This window comes from Lagenorhynchus albirostris, chromosome 5 (genome assembly GCF_949774975.1).
Source record: "Lagenorhynchus albirostris chromosome 5, mLagAlb1.1, whole genome shotgun sequence".
Classification (NCBI taxonomy): Eukaryota; Metazoa; Chordata; class Mammalia; order Artiodactyla; family Delphinidae; genus Lagenorhynchus; species Lagenorhynchus albirostris.
Window position 1 is genome coordinate 110982544 of NC_083099.1, and position 18137 is coordinate 111000680.

General features: G+C 34.8%; 1 protein-coding gene and 1 pseudogene across 1 annotated transcript in view; both read left to right on the forward strand.

The window, feature by feature from the left end:
• GBE1 (1,4-alpha-glucan branching enzyme 1) overlaps nt 1–18137 on the forward strand; it is a 290929-nt gene that overhangs the window by 173618 nt on the left and 99174 nt on the right. The gene's annotated exons all lie outside the window — the stretch shown is intronic.
• Nucleotides 11045–11860, forward strand: LOC132521260 (large ribosomal subunit protein uL18-like; annotated as a pseudogene).

Genomic DNA, 18137 nt, shown 5'->3' on the forward strand with positions numbered 1-18137 from the left:
CCTGCCGATGCAGGGGACACGGGTTCGTGCCCTGGTCTGGGAAGATCCCACATGCCGCGGTGCGGCTGGGCCCGTGAGCCATGGTCGCTGAGCCTGCGCATCCAGAGCCTGTGCTCTGCAACGGGAGAGGCCACAACAGTGAGAGGCCCGCGTACTGCAAAACAAAACAAAACAAAACAAAAAAAACCCTACATCTAATAATGTACTTAATGGCCAGAAACTAACTGCTTTCCCCTTAAGTTTGAGAACAAGGCAAATGTGTGTGCTCTCACCATTCCTATTTAACATAGTGTTGAAAGTTCTAGCTAATGAAATAAAGCAAAAGAAGGGAAAGAAAAGACATTAAGACTGGAATAGAAGAAATAAAATTGTCCCTATTTATGGATAATATGATGATCTATGTAGAAAATTCCAAGGAATCCAAACAATCAAAAAACAAGATCTAAGAAGTAAGTTTAGCAAGATTGCAAGATGCAAGACACATGTACAAAAATCAATTATATTTCTATGTACTAGCAATGAACATGGGACCATAAAATTTTTTTAAAAAATATGTCATTTTTAATTGTGTCCCCTTCTTCCCTCCCTCCCTTCCTCCCTTCTTCTCTTCCTCTCTCCCTTCTTCCCTCCCTTTTTTCTCTCTCAAAATAAATATTTATTTATAAATATAATAAAATTTAAACAGGACTGTATGCTGAAAACTATAAAACACCAGTGAAAGAGGTGAGAAAGTCTAAATAAATGAAGATGCATACTGTGCTCACAGATTAGAAGACTCAACATAGTGAAGATGTCATTTCTCCCAAATAAAAAGCAGTTTAAGACAATTCCTATTAAAATTCCAGCAAGTTTTTTTTTTAAGACATAGAGAAGATTGTTCTAAAATTATTTGGAAAGGCAAAGCAATTGTTTTAAATAGCTAAAACAATCTTGTAAAAGAGAAAGTGGTAGGAATCAGATTTCCTGAGTTTAAGACATTATATAGCTGCATTAATCAAGACTATGTTGTATCAGTGGAGGGATAGATACAAATTGATGTAACAGAATAGAGAACCTAGAAATAGGCCTACACAAATATGCCCAACTAATTTTTGACAAAAGTAGAAAAACATTTCAAAGGAGGAAGGATTTCCTTTTCAATTCATGATGTTGGAGCAGTTGGACATCCATGGGCTAAAAATTAACCTCAGACTAAATTTTATACCTTATATAAAATTTAAAATAGATCATGAACTAACATATAAAATGTAAAACTGGAAAACTTTTAGAAAAAATTTCAGAATGTAGGAGTAGTCAAAGAGTTCTTAAACTCAAAAGCACAATCAATACAAGGAAAAATTTACAAATTGAACTTTATTAAAATTATGATATAAAGCCTCTGTTAAGATGATGAAAATAAAAGCTACAGACTGGAGGAAGATGTTTGCAAACCACATATCCAACAAAGGTCTCAAGTTTAGAATACAGTTGATCCTTGAACAACGCTGGTGTTAATCTGCATTTGACTTATAGTTTGTCCTCTGTATCTTAAGGTTCCTTGGTATCTGCAGATTCAACCAAACACAGAACGTGTAGTACTGTGGTATTTATTATTGAAAAATACCTGTGTTCAAATTCAACTGTATATAAAGATGTCTCAAAACTCCACATTAAAAAAAAGGAAAAAAAGAAACACAAAACAAAAACCCGGTTAGAAAATGGTCAGAAGACATGAACAGTGTATATAGATGCCTAATAAACAGATGAAAGAAAATATATTCAACATTGTTAGTTAAGGAAATGCAAACTAAAACTACAAGGAATTATCACCACCCATCTGTTGAAATGGCTTTAGCCATTTCATTTATTTTAATAAAATGCAGTGACTATACTGAATGCTGGTGAGGATTCAGGGAGACTGGATCATTCCTGGTGGGAATGTAAAATTTTACAGTCTGTGAATGTAAAGTGTTTCACTCTGTGAAACAAGGAGGTATTTGTAAAACTACCATACAACCCAACAGTCACACTCTGGGTATTTATCCCCCCAAATTAAAACTTTTTCTCCCCACACACAAAGACATCTGCATGAATGTTCATAGCAGCTTTATTCATAACTAGTACCTTGAAGCAAGCCAGGTATGTTTCAATAGATGAATGGTTAAACAAATTGTGGTACACCCATACCATGGAATACTACTTAGCAATAAAAAGTAACAATATTGATCCACAAAACAACTTGGATTAATTTTCAGAGGATTATGCTGACAGGAAAAAGCCTGTCTCAAAAGAGGACATACATATGATTCAACTAGTTTTATGTATTATTCTTGTAGTGACAAAATAAAGAAACAGAAAAATTAGTGGTAACCAGGGGTTAAGGATAGTGGTGGGAAGGCAGGAGGCAAGTGGATGTGATTATAAAAGGGAATCAGGAGAGCCGCCTGTGATGTCATTGTGTATCTTAACTGTATCAATGCCAGTACCTTGGCTGGGATATTGTTCCATAGCTTTTCAAATGTTACCATTTGAGTAAACAGGTAAAGTCTACACAAGATCTGCCTGTATTATTTCATGTAACTGCGTGGTAATCTACATTTATCTCAAAATCAGAAGTTTTAATTAAGATTTTTTAAAATCCTCTTTATATCAGAAACAAAGTGGCTTGAAGAAATCATATGAAAATGTTAATAGTCATTTAACTATTACCGCTCATGGGCATTTGAAAGTAAGCTTCATTTTCAAAAGCATATTGACATAGGTAATAACTTTTCAAATAGATTTTTTTAAGTTTAGATATAGTCAAATCAGGATATCTGCTGCTCATGCAGTCTTAGAACATCAATGCCAATTAAAATCACTGTGACTCAGAGCTGATACTCAACTTCAGAGTTCAGAATTCCGCCCCCCCCCGCCCCAGTTTAGATTGAGCTATAGGGGCTGTACTCACGATAAACTCATATTAACAACAACAAAAAAAACTGATCTAATAATGTTAGATGGAGTATATGCCTTAAAAGTTACTTGGAATCCTTGTGTTCAGTAAAGAAGTCACCTTTGTTTTGTTCCAAATAGTTTTTTAATTCAAATAAGTAATTTTAAGGATTTTTAAATGAGCATAGAGTTAATACTATAAACATTACATGGTCTTAGACAATATGTAATCTTGGTAAAGTAAATGTCTTATGGACCATTCCTGCCTAACTGGTGTTACTACCCCTGTAATAAGTGGAAAGCTTGGGTTTACCAACTAGTGTTTCTTTCTTCCCATTAGTGCTGGAGTAGTACTGATGAAGGCATTTTATTAAGCTTTGTAATAATGTTTGTTTTTTACTAAGCCCAATGCAGATCAATGTTTTTTTCTTGAGATTTTTCTCAGATTTCTTCAGTACATCCTGGTTTTGACAATTCAAACTTGTCACCTTGATTGTACTCCCTAACTCGTCATCAAAGAAGCATTTATAAACTATGTGTTAGTTACATTTATTTCTGCTATTAGCTAATGTTACTTGTATGTTGGTATTTATTTTTCTCTTTTTATCAATCTGGGCTCTCTCTCATTGTAGACAATTCTCTTACTAGAAAATTCATAGACTCAAGTGTTTGAAGTGACCTCAGTAACATAGTTTAATCTTTAATCTTTGCTTCAACATCCCTGATTCTGCTTGCCCTTAGATATCTTCAGTAGTGTGAAACCCATCTCATGAGGTAGCCCGTTCCATATTTGGACAGGTTTCCCCATTAGAAAATTCTTTGTTACATTAAGTTAAAAATCTATCAATTTGTAACCCATGGACACTCAGAAGACAGATCCAATCACTTTTCTACATAGTGTGCCTTTGAGTATTATAACCTGGAGCTCTTTCTATTTCCAGAGTGTGTATTTCCATTTTCTCCCCGATTATTTTTCCTATTGCATTACGTGGTTTTGAAGTCTTATTTATTAGCAAACATGAATTTGTCTATATCCCTCTTATATTTGGAATTCTGAATGTAATATAACGACGGGTTCTGACTATATCATATTATATTTTAGTCAGAAATTTCTTAGCCATTGCCCAGTATAGACATGCATTGTATCTTTGTTATTTTCTATTTATTTTATACCTCAAAAGTACAATTGTGTCAAAAGACTTCTAGCATACTAAGGTTTGGTTCTATTCTGTCTTTTAGACGTGTAAATAATGTGTATATAAGGTAATGGGGAAAAAAATCACTCAGTGATACATTTTTTTCCTTTTTTTGTTTGTTTTACCTCATTTACTCTCCCTCGAGTGTATTATGAAGATTACTATTTTTTTAAGCCTCAATATATGTCTAGTCAAAAATCTTACAATCTATCATTTAAATTTAAATTGGATTCCGAAAGTCACTAGATTAAATCTCCTGCTATACTTAGTGAATGAAAATATATGTTAAAGGAGGGAAAGCAGACCATTTTTATGTTTCTAACAGGCTAAATTGGGTACTTGTCACTGCTCACAATCCAGTTCTTCAGAAGTCTAAAACTGAATTTGAAAGCACCCTGGTCACCTCTGACCCACTGTGGAACACAGTGGTCACAATTGAAGAGGAAGGTGGTGCTTTTCTTTTCGAGAAGAGCCACCTGCAATCACAGGTGTTATCAACAAGCCTTGGAGCTTCAAAGAGCTATTGTATTTTCCTTCAGCCAGCCATTGTGATGACAGCGCTTCAGAGGTTACTGGGCCACTTTTAAACTTTTGTATCTTAAAAACCACAGTAGAAATATATAGGCCACCCCGATTAATCGAAATTATATTTTCTCTCTTGCTGTAATATGATCATAAACCTTCAAAGAGGCCTTTCTTTATGAAGTGTTTATGAGTTACGAGAAACAAGTGTAGGCCTTTTATCTGTAAATGTGACAAATATTCACAAAAATGCAATTGTCTTCAACTAGATATTCCCCTTTCGTCTTTAAGAGACACACTTTTCATAAAATCAACTACTGCCAAAGACTAACAAGTATCTGTGAAACAAAGGAGCTTTGAAATTATTCTTTGATTAGCTTGCTATATCAAAGGTCAAGGAATTGCATCCTTGAGTGGTGGTGGAGAGCTGCGGAAGGCTCATGAACAGGCTTGCTCTTGCTGGCTTAGTACTGCTGTTGCTGTAGTGAAGAGAAGGCCATTTTGAACCAGTGGGTCAGACATATAACATGGGGTGTCATAATAGTTGGAAAAAATCAGCAAATTATGATAAGAAGGATTTATACTTCAGAGCAATACTCATTTTTGTGTATAGCCATTATTTTTCTGGACCTTTCTACTTGTTTATGTGCCTCTTTCATTCTCTGCTCACATTTACATCTATATTAAATTTTTATACCCTTTTTTCTCTTTTTTTCTTCATTTACTCCTCATGTAACTGGCTGTGAATGAATCTGAATCACATATTTATGTTAGTGACAAGTCAGAATGCCAAATATGAGCTATTTGTGGCTCTGTTGTGAGCAATTTACATATTTACAGTCTCCAACATCTGCTTTAAAATATTCTAATATTATAATTCTTTCCAAAGTCGGTTTGACCATTAGCAATCAACAATAGTGACAACGAAATACATTGTGATGGTAATTGATAAATTAAAACAAACCACCTGTGTGCAAGAGGGCTCTAGAAAAAGGCAAGTTAAGATGTCTAGGGAAGTGGCGTATTGCTGCAAACTCCATGAACTTCCTGTGATACATCCGAAATTTTATAAACTTCGCTAATATACCAATAATACGGATGATAACAAGAGAAAACAAAAAACAAAAACAAAACAAAAGAGGAGGGAACAAAAATTAGAAAATAATTTGGGAGGCAGGGAAACATATGGGCTATAATCATCCGTACATTTGCTGTGTCTGTGGATAAAATCTGACTTTAAAGTTTTTTTTGGCTTTGAGAGATGTTTTGGATGGGGGGAAAGTCAGACAGATCTGTACCAGTGTCCCAATCCTTCACTTATCTGTTCAGGTGATTTTGGAAGAATCATGTAAAATCTCTTGTTTCAGTTTCTTCATCTGTAATTAGAGGGTGATAACCCTTAGTGTAAGTGTAAAGAAAAAATCAAACATGACTATATGGATAAAGCATTTGACCCATTATCTATTCTCAGTAAAGGATAGTTTCCTGTTCTTTATCTCCCCAGAATGCAAACTGCCAGCAGCCAAAGGGGAGAGGGAATCATCCTCAGGAGTTAGCAGATACATCATGACTCTGACAGTTATCGCATGTTGCTCATTGTTTGGGCGTTATTGAGTATTGTAGTTGGAACTGTTCACAATGACAGTTCTACATGCCAATGAAAAAGCAAATGTCTCAAACCTATTCAGTGGCCTTCAGTGCAGGTTGAAAAAGGTATTGAAAATGTAGTTTGGGAGGGATTTTATGAAAGAGAGAAGATGGTATTGCCCAAATAAGCAGCTTTTTCCTAAATGCCTGATTTAATCAAAGAGTAACATGTAGAATTTATATTTCTTAAATAAAAATCTCGCTCAAGAACAATTTTCAGCAGAAGCACAGTGGATTTAACTAGATAGTGTCTCTCCTTACTTTCCTTTCATACTGTGCAAAGGTTTTTTTTGTTTTGTTTTTGGGTTTGTTTTGTTTTGTTTGTTTTTAATGTGGTATATCCCATAATCTTTGTATAATAGAGGAATAGACCATAGTGTTTAGGTTGCAGATTCCCTCTTACTGTAAAAAAATAGTTTGGCATGGGAAAGTTTACCACTGATCCAGAAAACCATAGGTGGTTGTATAAGTAGTGACCTGCTGATATTCAGCTGGTATCCGAATTGGTGATTTTCAGCAACAAAAACTGATTTTGGAAAAAGTAGTAGACTTAGTTCCAAAGGACTTGAGGGGCTAATATAAAACTAATCATAGATGAACATGACTATAACATTCCTTGCTTAAGACATAGTTTCTTATATATGATCCCTGGGTGTCCAGAGAAAGCCTCTCAGAGGTCATATTTGATTAAAATCTGCTTGACATCTGAGCTTGGGTTCAACTCGGGCAGAGAATTCCAGGCAGAGATGCGAAGTCCATATGGTTAAGATGAGCTTGATTGTGCTTGAGGAACAGAAAGAAGGCCACTGTAGCTGGCACTTAGTGGAAGGGAGGAAGTCACAGTATTAGACTTGTGCTTGATTGTATCAGACCTTGTAGCCAGGACTATAGAGTGGATTTTATCCCAGGTGAGATAGGACTTATTTAATAGGGCCAGGTCACTCTGACTGGGCAGGATTTTGACCCGAAAGTGGGTCATTAATCTCAACCTGACGGCACGCTGTACATTTGCAAAGTGCCTGGGCATTGATAACTATATATATAAAACTCTGGGCGGGTGACTTTGACAATTCATCCTATGTCTTTATATATGAAAAAGAATCCTGAAACCACGGAAATTTAAGATAATTTGGGACCTTTTAAAAATGTTAATTTTGGGGCTTCCCTGGTGGCGCAGTGGGGCTTCCCTGGTGGCGCAGTGGTCAATGCAGGGGACACGGGTTCGAGCCCTGGTCTGGGAGGATCCCACATGCCGCGGAGCAACTAGGCCCGTGAGCCACAACTACTGAGCCTGCGCGTCTGGAGCCTGTGCTCCGCAACAAGAGAGGCCGCGATAGTGAGAGGCCTACGCACTGCAATGAAGAGTGGCCCCCGCTTGCCACAACTAGAGAAAGCCCTCACACAGAAACAAAGACCCAACACAGCAAAAATAAATAAATTAATAAACTCCTACCCCCAACATCTTCTTTAAAAAAATAACCTCCCCCAAATAAATCTCTAGCCCCATGTGTTTAAAAACAGAAAAAGTTAATTTTGTAAGCATAGGCTAAATTCTCCTCAAAATTTTCACCAGATATCTGATATTCTGAGGAGCCTAAGCTTTTATTCCCCAGGACCTGCATCCATCGCAGACGTGAAGTTTCTTCTAATCTATTGTTTTATCTTTTACAAATTTGTCAGTTTGCCTTTTACTTCAGAATATATTTGTGTTTATTTTACTACAGTTAGCTCTTTAAGTTGCTGTCAAGAAGCAGATGTGCATAGTAGCAAGCTACTTTGATTCTGCAGTAAGAAACCTGAGTTCAAATTCTGACTTCAGCACTGGCCAGCTGTGTGGCCCCGTGAAAGTTACATATGGACACTGGTAAAATGTGAGGGTTTTTTTTTTGTTTTTTTTTTTTTTGTGGTACGCAGGCCTCTCACTGTTGTGGCCTCTCCCGTGTGGAGCACAGGCTCCGGACGTGCAGGCTCAGCGGCCATGGCTCACGGGCCCAGCCGCTCCGCGGCATGTGGGATCTTCCCGAACCGGGGCACGACCCCGTGTCCCTTGCATTGAAGGGCGGACTTTCAACCACTGCTCCACCAGAGAAGCCCAAAATGTGAGTTTTAATTGCAGGGGTTAGCAAACTATGGCCTGCGAGCCAGATCTGGCTGCCTATCTGTTTTTGTTAATAAAGTTTTATTGAACTACAGTCATGCTTACTCCTTTACATATTGTGATCTCTTAACAACCTACAACAGCAGAGCTGAATCATTGCAACATAGACTGTGCGTGGCCCACAGAGTGTAAAATGTTTATACTTGGCCCTTTACAAAAAAAGTTTGCCAATCCCTGTCGTAGTGCACACTTCTGAGGGTTATTGTGGGAATTCCATGGAATAATTCACACAAAGCTCTTTGTACAAAGTCCAGCATTTAATAAGCATTCAATATATATTTATAATTACTAGAATTTTTAGAAATTCATTTTGTTTACTTCACAGTAATCAGGTCAAATTGACTCTCATGAAGATGCACCACTGTTTATGTGTATTTCTGTATATCCTTGGAGATAAAATTGCCTAAGTTTGAGAAGTCTGTTTTTTGAGTAGTCATATTTTGGTGATGCTTGCCCATTTCTGCGTTAATAACAGTCCTGGTTATTGGAGGTTCTATTTTGCCCACTAATCTGTCCTTGATATGAATATTATAAATTATACATATGTAAAAGTTCTTGGCTATATTACAGCAATATGGGTAGATTGTTAAATTAATCATTGCAGAACCCTTTGAAAATCTAGGCAGCAATGTGCAAATGCAAAATTTATAACTGGAGCAAACAAAAAGAAGCTGATGATTCCTTAAGGATACTGATGTTTTTGTGGTTTCTTTCTTTTATTGTCGTCACCAGAGATTTATCTAACATTTGGGGAAATTTTCAATATTTAATCATAAGCATTTTTATTCCAATGTAGGCTATACGTGGAGGCCAATCTGAATTTGTTCTAACTAGAGGCTGGATATATATATATATTTTTAATTGGGGTATATGTTCAGATGAATGCCCATGTGTGTTAAAACTTAAACAAATTCATGCATTAATAAGGAAATATGATTAGTGAAGAGTTTAATGATTTTACTTTTCATAGTGGTAAACATGTTGTAAAAGGCCCCTAAACAAAGATTGTAAACTGTGGGGAAAAAGGAAGAGGATAATCTTATTTGAGCATCCCAAGTAAATAATTTCTTATTTAGTTTTCTTCGTGAAAATATCTTCCTAAATGCCTACATCATACTAATTACATAGCCACTTTTGTAGGTATCTGAAGTACCTACAAAAGTATATTTAAGTTACATTTATGCCAGTGTAGTCAAGAGTTTTGTTCTTAATTTCCATTTCCTATTTCAATGACTCTGAAAACATAGTTTCCTAAGTAATGTATACTAGGTTTTTTATTTTTTTTTAACTACTTCAGAGTTAATGTCGGATTTTATTTGAGTTTCTTGGCTTTCTATGTACCTTATTAATTCAGTTCAGGTCAATTTGTTTAAAATTAATTTTAAAAAGGTATAGGACATGATTCCTACCACATAGACATTTATTGTTGTGTTGGGAAGACTGGTTACATGAACCAGTTTATCTCCTATTTTCTTTTACACTAATTAAGGAATTGTCAGGAAGATTCTGCGAAGCTTATGCTGAGACTTGAGTAATAGGTAGAGTTTGGATAGGAGAGGAATGGGTAATAGTTCTTATATTTGTTTTTTTTTCGGGGGGGAGGCTGAATGGTTGTGTTTTTGAGTATGTGTGTTTATTTTCCCCTATCATCTAGAATTCTATTATTGCCTAAAACACATTATTTGATGTAATAAACCTTTAGGTCTGGATTATGTTAGCATATAGTGGAATGATTCAAATTATTTACTCTGTATCCTGAAGCTCAGAAAATTTTTGATCTTGAATTAATCTTTCACTTTAATAAAAGGTTTATTAAATCCTAAGTTAGAAGGAGAACAAATAATCTAATAACTTCTTGTCAAAGCTTATCACTCTGAGGTTCAGAGAGGTTATGTGCTTATACTGATTTTTACAACATCAGATGGAATAGTTTTCTTGACTCCTAACTCAGTGCTATTTGTGTGTGTGTGTGTTACAAATGCTTCCCTGATGTTCATTAAGTGAAGTCTGACAATTTTCTCATAAATTGCATCAAACCAAGGCACTTGCTTTCTTTATTTTTTCAAAATTAGTAAATATATTTATTTATTTAATGATTTCAAGCAACAGCTAGTTTTTTGATGGGCTTTCACTTTTGCCTTATCAATGACAATTTAAAAGGAAGAGAGGCTGACAAGAGAGAAAAGGAAGAGAGAAAAAGAGGTTAGAAAAGAAAAAGGAAGGGAAAGAGAAGAAGAGATCATATGGAGAGCTAGTTTAGGAATTAAGGAGCCACAGAGAGCAAGGGTAAAAAGGAATGGCTTCTTAAAACTGATAGAAAGAGCAAAGTCTCAGCTGAAGGGGGCAATAGTTGGGACAGGATTCAAGAAAAGCGTGAGCCTTAATTGGGAAAGAGACTATAGCATGAAGTGGGAATTTTCCAGAGATGTATCTTGCTAGAAAGCAAATTATCCCAAAGGTATTCTCCTTAAAGAGAAAAATTCTGGCTAATTACTGTTCCTGAGTTCGGGCTGAGGCCACTTCTCCACTCCCACCCCACTGCCACCCTCAGAGGTGCTGGATCTGCAGGTCTGTGGCTAGCGGTGGGCACAGGTCTCTGTTCTGCAGGATGGGGTTTATTAAAGTTATCAAGAATAAGGCCTACTTCAAGAGATACCAAGTGGAATTTGGAAGAAGACGAGAGGTTAAAGCTGATGACTGTGCTCAGAAATGCATGGTAATCCAGGGTAAAAATAAGTACAAGAAACCCAAATATAGGATGATAGTTCGTATAACCGAGAGAGATATCATTTGTCAGATTGCTTATTCCATATAGAAGGAGATATGATAGTTTGTGCAGTTTATGTTCATGAACTCTCATGGATACATTGCAGAAAGCACTGATGGTCAACCTGGTGCCTTCACCTGCTGTTTGGATGCAGGGCTTGCCGGAACTACTACTTGAAATAAAGGTTTGGGGGCCCTGAAGGGAGCTGTGAATGGAGGCTTCTCTGTCCCTCACAGTACCAAAAGACTCTGGTTATGATTCAGAAAGCAAGGAATCCATTGCAGAAGTACACTGGAAGCACATCATGGGTCAGAACATTGCGGATTGTCTGTGTTACCTGATTGAAGAAGGTGAAGATGCTTCCAGGAAATAATTCTCTCAATACATAAAGAACAATGTGACTCTAGACACGATGGAGGAGATTATAAGAAAGCTCATGCTGCTGTAGGAGAGAATCCAGTCTATGAGAAGAAGCCCAAGAAAGAAGGTTAAAAGAAGTAGAACCATCTCAGAATGTCAAATGCCCAGAAGAAAGATGGAGTAGCTCAGAAGAAGGTAAGCTTCCTCAGAGCTCAGGAGTGAGCCGCTGGGAGCTGACAAACCAAACCACAATTTTCTCTGAAGGTTTTTCAGATAAAGACAATAATAAACTTATTGACCAAGCTAAATAAATAAACAAACAAATAAATAAATAAAATAGAAAAATTCTGGAGAAATGCGATTCAAACATTTCAGAAGTGAATAGCTGAGTATTATATGAGAGGTTCAACCACACAAAATTATCACATAAAAAATGTTCATCTCTTATTTTTTCGTGCTCTCACCTGTTTATTTGATGGCTAATTTAATAAATAGCTTTCTACAAAATCTGATTGTGTTGACTGTATTAGAATTGATTTTTAAAGGAGGTCACATGTTAAAGATTACACTATAGAACTGATAGTATGTAATACAAAGGTATTCTTGCTATGCCTGTCAGAAATGGATTGACAGCTTTCCTGAATTAAATTTATGGTGATTTCCAGTAAGTTTGAATGATATATTGTCCAATTTATCCTGTAGACCTCCACCTTTAATATCACTTTTTTGAGTAGCCTTGCTTCATATTTTCCACACTAGATTAACAGATCCTTTCTCATTATAGTGTCATACTACCATACTTTTCTTTGTGTTATTAATCACTATTGTAATTAAATGCATTTGTGTTATTATTTGTAAAATGTCTGTCTCTCCCGTTAGTCTCTAAGCTCCATGAAAATGGGTGTTGTATGTTTTCTATTCATGACTATAACCCCAGCACATAGCATTGAGCCTGGCACAAAGCAGGTACTCAAGAAATATTTGTTGAATGCACGAATAAGTAAACACCACACTACTCCAGAAAAAATAAATGCAGAATTAAAAAATAAGGCTCAAGATGGTGGCCATGGAAGTCGGAATCCTCTAAGGAATGTGTAACAACTCAACTGCTGAATCAACTAGAAAAAAAAACAGGCTTATTTTGTTTTGATATTAGCCAAAACGTGCTTATCTTTAAGAATATTTATTTTCAATATAAAAGAATTATAAGTATTATAACACATTGGTCTATTCCAATTTATTTAATTTACATGTAAACAAATACATTTAAAATCTGTTTATTATCCAATAGATGCTCCCCTTAATCAATCCTTACTATATATCAAACACTGCTAACCACATTATACACATCATCCTATTTAATCCTCTTTTCAGGAGTGTGCTGAAATTATCTTCCATTTTACAGTTGAGAAAACTGAGGCTTAGAGAAGTTAAGTACCTTGCCCAAGTTCATACAACTGACATGACCACATGTTGGAGCTATGAGTATGTGGTTTTAAAAAATTATTGTACCAAGGAAATTGCCAAAAACAAAAATTAACTTATACATGGTCATGCTTAATGTAGCACTATCCAATTATACTTAAGGGTTGAGGTTTTGGACTCAAAAGGTTGAGTTCCACCTGTATTTATTAGCTGGGTGACCCTGAACTTTTTAAACTCTGATTCTCCAACCATGAAACACACTTGACATTACAGCCTTGTTAAGTGAGACTATGTAATGTGTGAATTCTAGAAGCCAGTAGACATTCAATGAATTTAAATTTCTTTTTCTTTTCTATATAACAACTATATTCTCCATTCTGTTCTATTCTAGCCAGCCTGCTAAATGCTAATTCCCTTTGTTTGTAGGAATGTGTACAAATAGACATTAAAGAACTATATCTTATTTAACAAGGTTAGTGCAAATTTGAAAACTGCTGAAGGAGTGATAGTTGAAATTTAAATATGATTAATAGCAGCTTCCCATACAGTTTTCCTCAATTTCCCACCCCCGAACACACACACACACACACACACACACACACACACACACAGGCATGCACATAACATTTTCTGAAGAACTAGGTGCTTCTTTTTTCCCTTGCCTTATCTCTATCCCTATACAACTGGTATTCCCCAACTCATCTCCTCCCCAGAGTGCTTATCCATTTTTGGTCTCAGAGTACATTGTTGCATTGCAACTTCCTTAGTATTCTAAATATCTGTAACTTTATATAAACTATAATAGTATTTTTCTTGAATGTTGTCTTAAAATATTAATTATTTAGGGTTGATAGTCGAGGAAAATCCTCTTGTAGTCAATATAGTCTATAAAATCATAATTATTTTGGACTAGAAAAGAAAATTAATTCCCAGATGCTTTATACTTGTTTATCTACAGATCTTTGTTCTCCTTCACTTGTATTTTTCTCATTTATTTTTGATGCTGTCTAGAAGTATTTATCTTTAAGTTACCTCAAGTCAGTCTTTTGAAATGAAGCTGGTTAAATATAAGTAAATAAACATTATATATCTAGTTACAAATTTTAATACAGTGATGGAAAATTATCAAGTTTATGAGTTATTTTTCTACAATAGAAATATTATAATAGTTCACTTAAATATCAAGTTAATCTATTAGAAATAAATCAATCAGAAGAGAAAAATTGAAAAATGAGAAATATGTAAATAGTTAGTTTCCAAACTTTTACCATTAAAATAAGCTTTTAAAATCTGATTACCAATTATAGTTTAATATTTGCCAATAATATATATCTCTATATGTTTAAGTCACTGTCAGTTTTGATCTGGAGCAATAATTATTTTCATTCTATAGGTAAGGTTGAATTTTTAACCTTGTTTGGAAAAGATGGATGTGTATCTGTGTACCTGTATGTATGTATATGTAATTAGCTAACCTATAGTGATTTGTTCTGTAGAAGAGCAATGCCTTGTTCAGATGAGATATGTAATAATTTCATATAATACCTCCCCTATGTTTCATTATAGAGGATGATTTAGCTTGGCTTTCTGCTTTCTGGACCTTGAGATGCTCAGCTTTTTTGCGCCCTCTAACTTTGAAAAAGATCTAAGTTTTGTCCAAATTTTAATAGTATATTTGATAAGCTCTAATGCTTTGAAAAATCACCTTTGGTAACAATCTTTATGAGAAAGCAAAGAAATAGAAACTGATTTAAAAATAAATAGTATGGGGCTTCCCTGGTGGCACAGTGGTTGAGAGTCCGCCTGCCGATGCATGGGACACAGGTTCGTGCCCCGGTCCAGGAAGATCCCACATGCCGTGGAGCGGCTGGGCCTGTGAGCCATGGCCGCTGAGCCTGCACATCCGGAGCCTGTGCTCCGCAACGGGAGAGGCCACAACAGTGAGAGGCCCGCGTACCGCAAAGTAAATAAATAAATAAAAATAAATAGTATGAAAACTTATTAATTTCTTAATCATTCAGAGTAGTTAATCATTATCAGAGTGGGTTATTAGTTATTTTAGATTTATCTCTTTTTTTGTATCAGACTGAAAATCACTTTTGCTTTCACTGCTGGTCCCTTACCACTCTGCTCCCCACTCCTATGCACACACATACACAGGGACAAACACACTCCCCTTGAAGTTTGCATTTTTCTCATCTTACTTGAGAAGGTAACCAAGCTTGTTAAGAATATAAATTTAGAGAAAAGAGAGACTTGAACATTTCTCGAGTATTTTTTTTTTTTTTAGGAAAAGTATAATTGGAAACATTTAGCATATGAAAGTATAATATGCCATCCTTTTCTACTTATTTCCTAGAGAATACCTGATTAAACTTACAGATAATATAAATGGAGGTAATTTTAATTCAATATTTAATAAGCTAAGTACAATTTAGGCCTTAAGGGGAAGAAAATGTTTTATTGTAATAATGAATGTAGATAACCAGGGCTCAGTGGATATAATATGATTAAACAGTATATTAATTTAAATAAAATAAAGTTGTACAGGTTGAAATTAAAAAAACAACGTGATATTGAAAAGAAAACTTCAAAATCATATTTTATAATAAAAACCCATTTCTGAAATTTATATTATTACAGATTTTTAGTAGTTGAATTAATACTTTGTCTCATTAAGTTGTGTGCTTATTGCTATCTAATTTTGTTTGAAATTAATATATACAGTCGCCTCAATATACTGTCTAAAGACCTAGATACATTTTGTTATAGATGACACTATTATGTTGTATGAGATATGAATAAGCACTTTTTGCACTTTTTGATGTTTAAAATTTTTCTCAATCCATTCCAATTGACTGACAGTATAATTTCTGTTGACAAAGTAAAAAGCAAAACTATAGCATTTTCCCTTTATTGACTAGTTATAGTAAAATTATACTGATAGATGAGGTTTTTTTATTTTTAAAAATAGAGTACGTAGTAAGATGTTACCTGCTTTTTAGTATCTTCCTTTAAAAAAATGTTAGTTTCCTTTAAAAAGAGTATCTTCCTTTAAAAAAAAATGTTATTGTGATTCAAGACTCTATCCTTCTATTTGACATGCCATATTTTTCTATAAAAGAAAAAGTCTCAAAGTACTTTCTTTGTTTAAGGTTAATCTGCTGCCTCAGTTGAAATACCCAGATCAAAACATGTAACTTTTGCTTTATGGTTTTATGATGTATGTTTTAATAGCCATTCAGCTTCAAAGACTTTGTAATAGCTGAGGAATATATAATTTTTCTTCATATTTTGATATTTGACCACTGCTTAAAAATGTCTCCTATTTATTTGTATGCAATATTAGTGGGGTTAGTAACATCCAGTGGTCTAAGTGGCTGATTTTGAAAATTCTAGAAGTTATTCAGGGCCACAAATAAATACATTAGGCAAATAGTTTTGAATTACAAAATGTAACTTCATCTAATAAGTGTGGTTCCATCTGATTATACTTGCTTGCCAAGAAAATTTGACTATGTTTTATTTCATTATAAAGTTCATTGGCAGAATGTGAGACAAATCAACAGTTTTTGATTTTAGGGATATTTCCTAAAAACCTTAATATTAGAATTATGTGTGTGACAAAATTATCTTAATAAATCATCATTCCTTGATTACAGGTTGAATATTTCAGACATCCAAACCAATTAGACTGATTATTTTGATTGCCAGAAATCCTTAAATTTATATATTTTTCATTGACATATTCAGTTTCTATATCAGACACCTGTGATTTCAACATTTTTAGTGGTTTATGATTCACAGGAAAGTCAGTGCATTTCATTATCTTTTTCTGGATTTTAGGGATTTTGTTTTTGCTTCATAAAATATATGAGTAAGCTAATCAATCGATCTTAGGCAGTATATATGACATAGTATTTGTTTCTAATTTATGTGTTAATTGGTTTAAGATAGAAAGCTAATAACTAAAAAAGGTTACTTCTCAAATACATTCAAGCTGGTCCCTAAGTATATATTTGTTAGCATCAAATTCTTCCAGTTGTTTGGAAACTAGGCTACTTTGTGGTTTTTAAGGACAGACTTTAAAAGCCTTGTGTCAGTGGAATAATCTTAAAATCAAAGCCCCACCTTGTCTGCTGTAACAAACCAAAGTAAAACTGTACTCTTAAATTCTGCTTTATATTTTTATGGGACTCTAATCAACTGGATATATTAACTGTGTCATGGGCTGTCTGATGACATTTTGAAGTAGAAAAAGTAAATTGCCTTTTCTATCGTACCCTTTGCCAGACGTTTTCCTACTTTGACTCAAGGCAAACCATTCAATTGAGATGATTCAGTTCATTTATTACTACAGAGCACATTGAGTAATATTTGTAATTCAGTCATAATTTGGAATATATCCTAACTCTTCTTCTCAGCCCCTCAAAGAAGGAAAAATGCAATTTATGGGTGCTGAATTTGAAATTTATGATAGTAGGATTAGTAATAGACGTCTTCCAGAAATCTATATTTTCACTGGTATATATTCCTTAAGTTTGTTCTGGTGTTCTATTTATAAGGCAAAGCTTAGATTCAGTGAACGATTTCATTCATGTATAAGCTTAATAATTGCATCGTACATGTGACTGCTGAAAAGTAGGGTGCAAAACAGAGTACCTCAACTGCAGGTCCTTTAGATTTAGATTTTTAACATATATTTAAGATTTCGCCAGCCCCCAGTAAAACTCCTGAGAACCGAGTCTCTCACGAGCTTCCCTGGTAGATGACATTTCACAAGTGTTGTGAGTTTGTTGTCAGAGGAATTAAGTGTGACTATCAGGAGAGGGCGACTCTTGGAAGTTTACACCTAGACTCCTTTGAACTTTGCCCCATGCACCTTTTTCTTTACCGATTTTGCTTTCTATCCTTTTACTGTATGTAATAAATCATAGCCATGAGCATGACTATATGCTTACTCCTGTAGGTCCCCTAATGAATCACTAAATCTGGATGTTGTCTGGAGGGCTCCCGGCACAGCTTTCCTCTTGTAATTTAACTTCAGTGACCTGGGATAAATATATTTATATAATAATTAAATACATTGTTAACATTAAGTTAGATGTTTACATAGTGTAAGAAAAAAAAAAAGAAAGCTACATCTTTA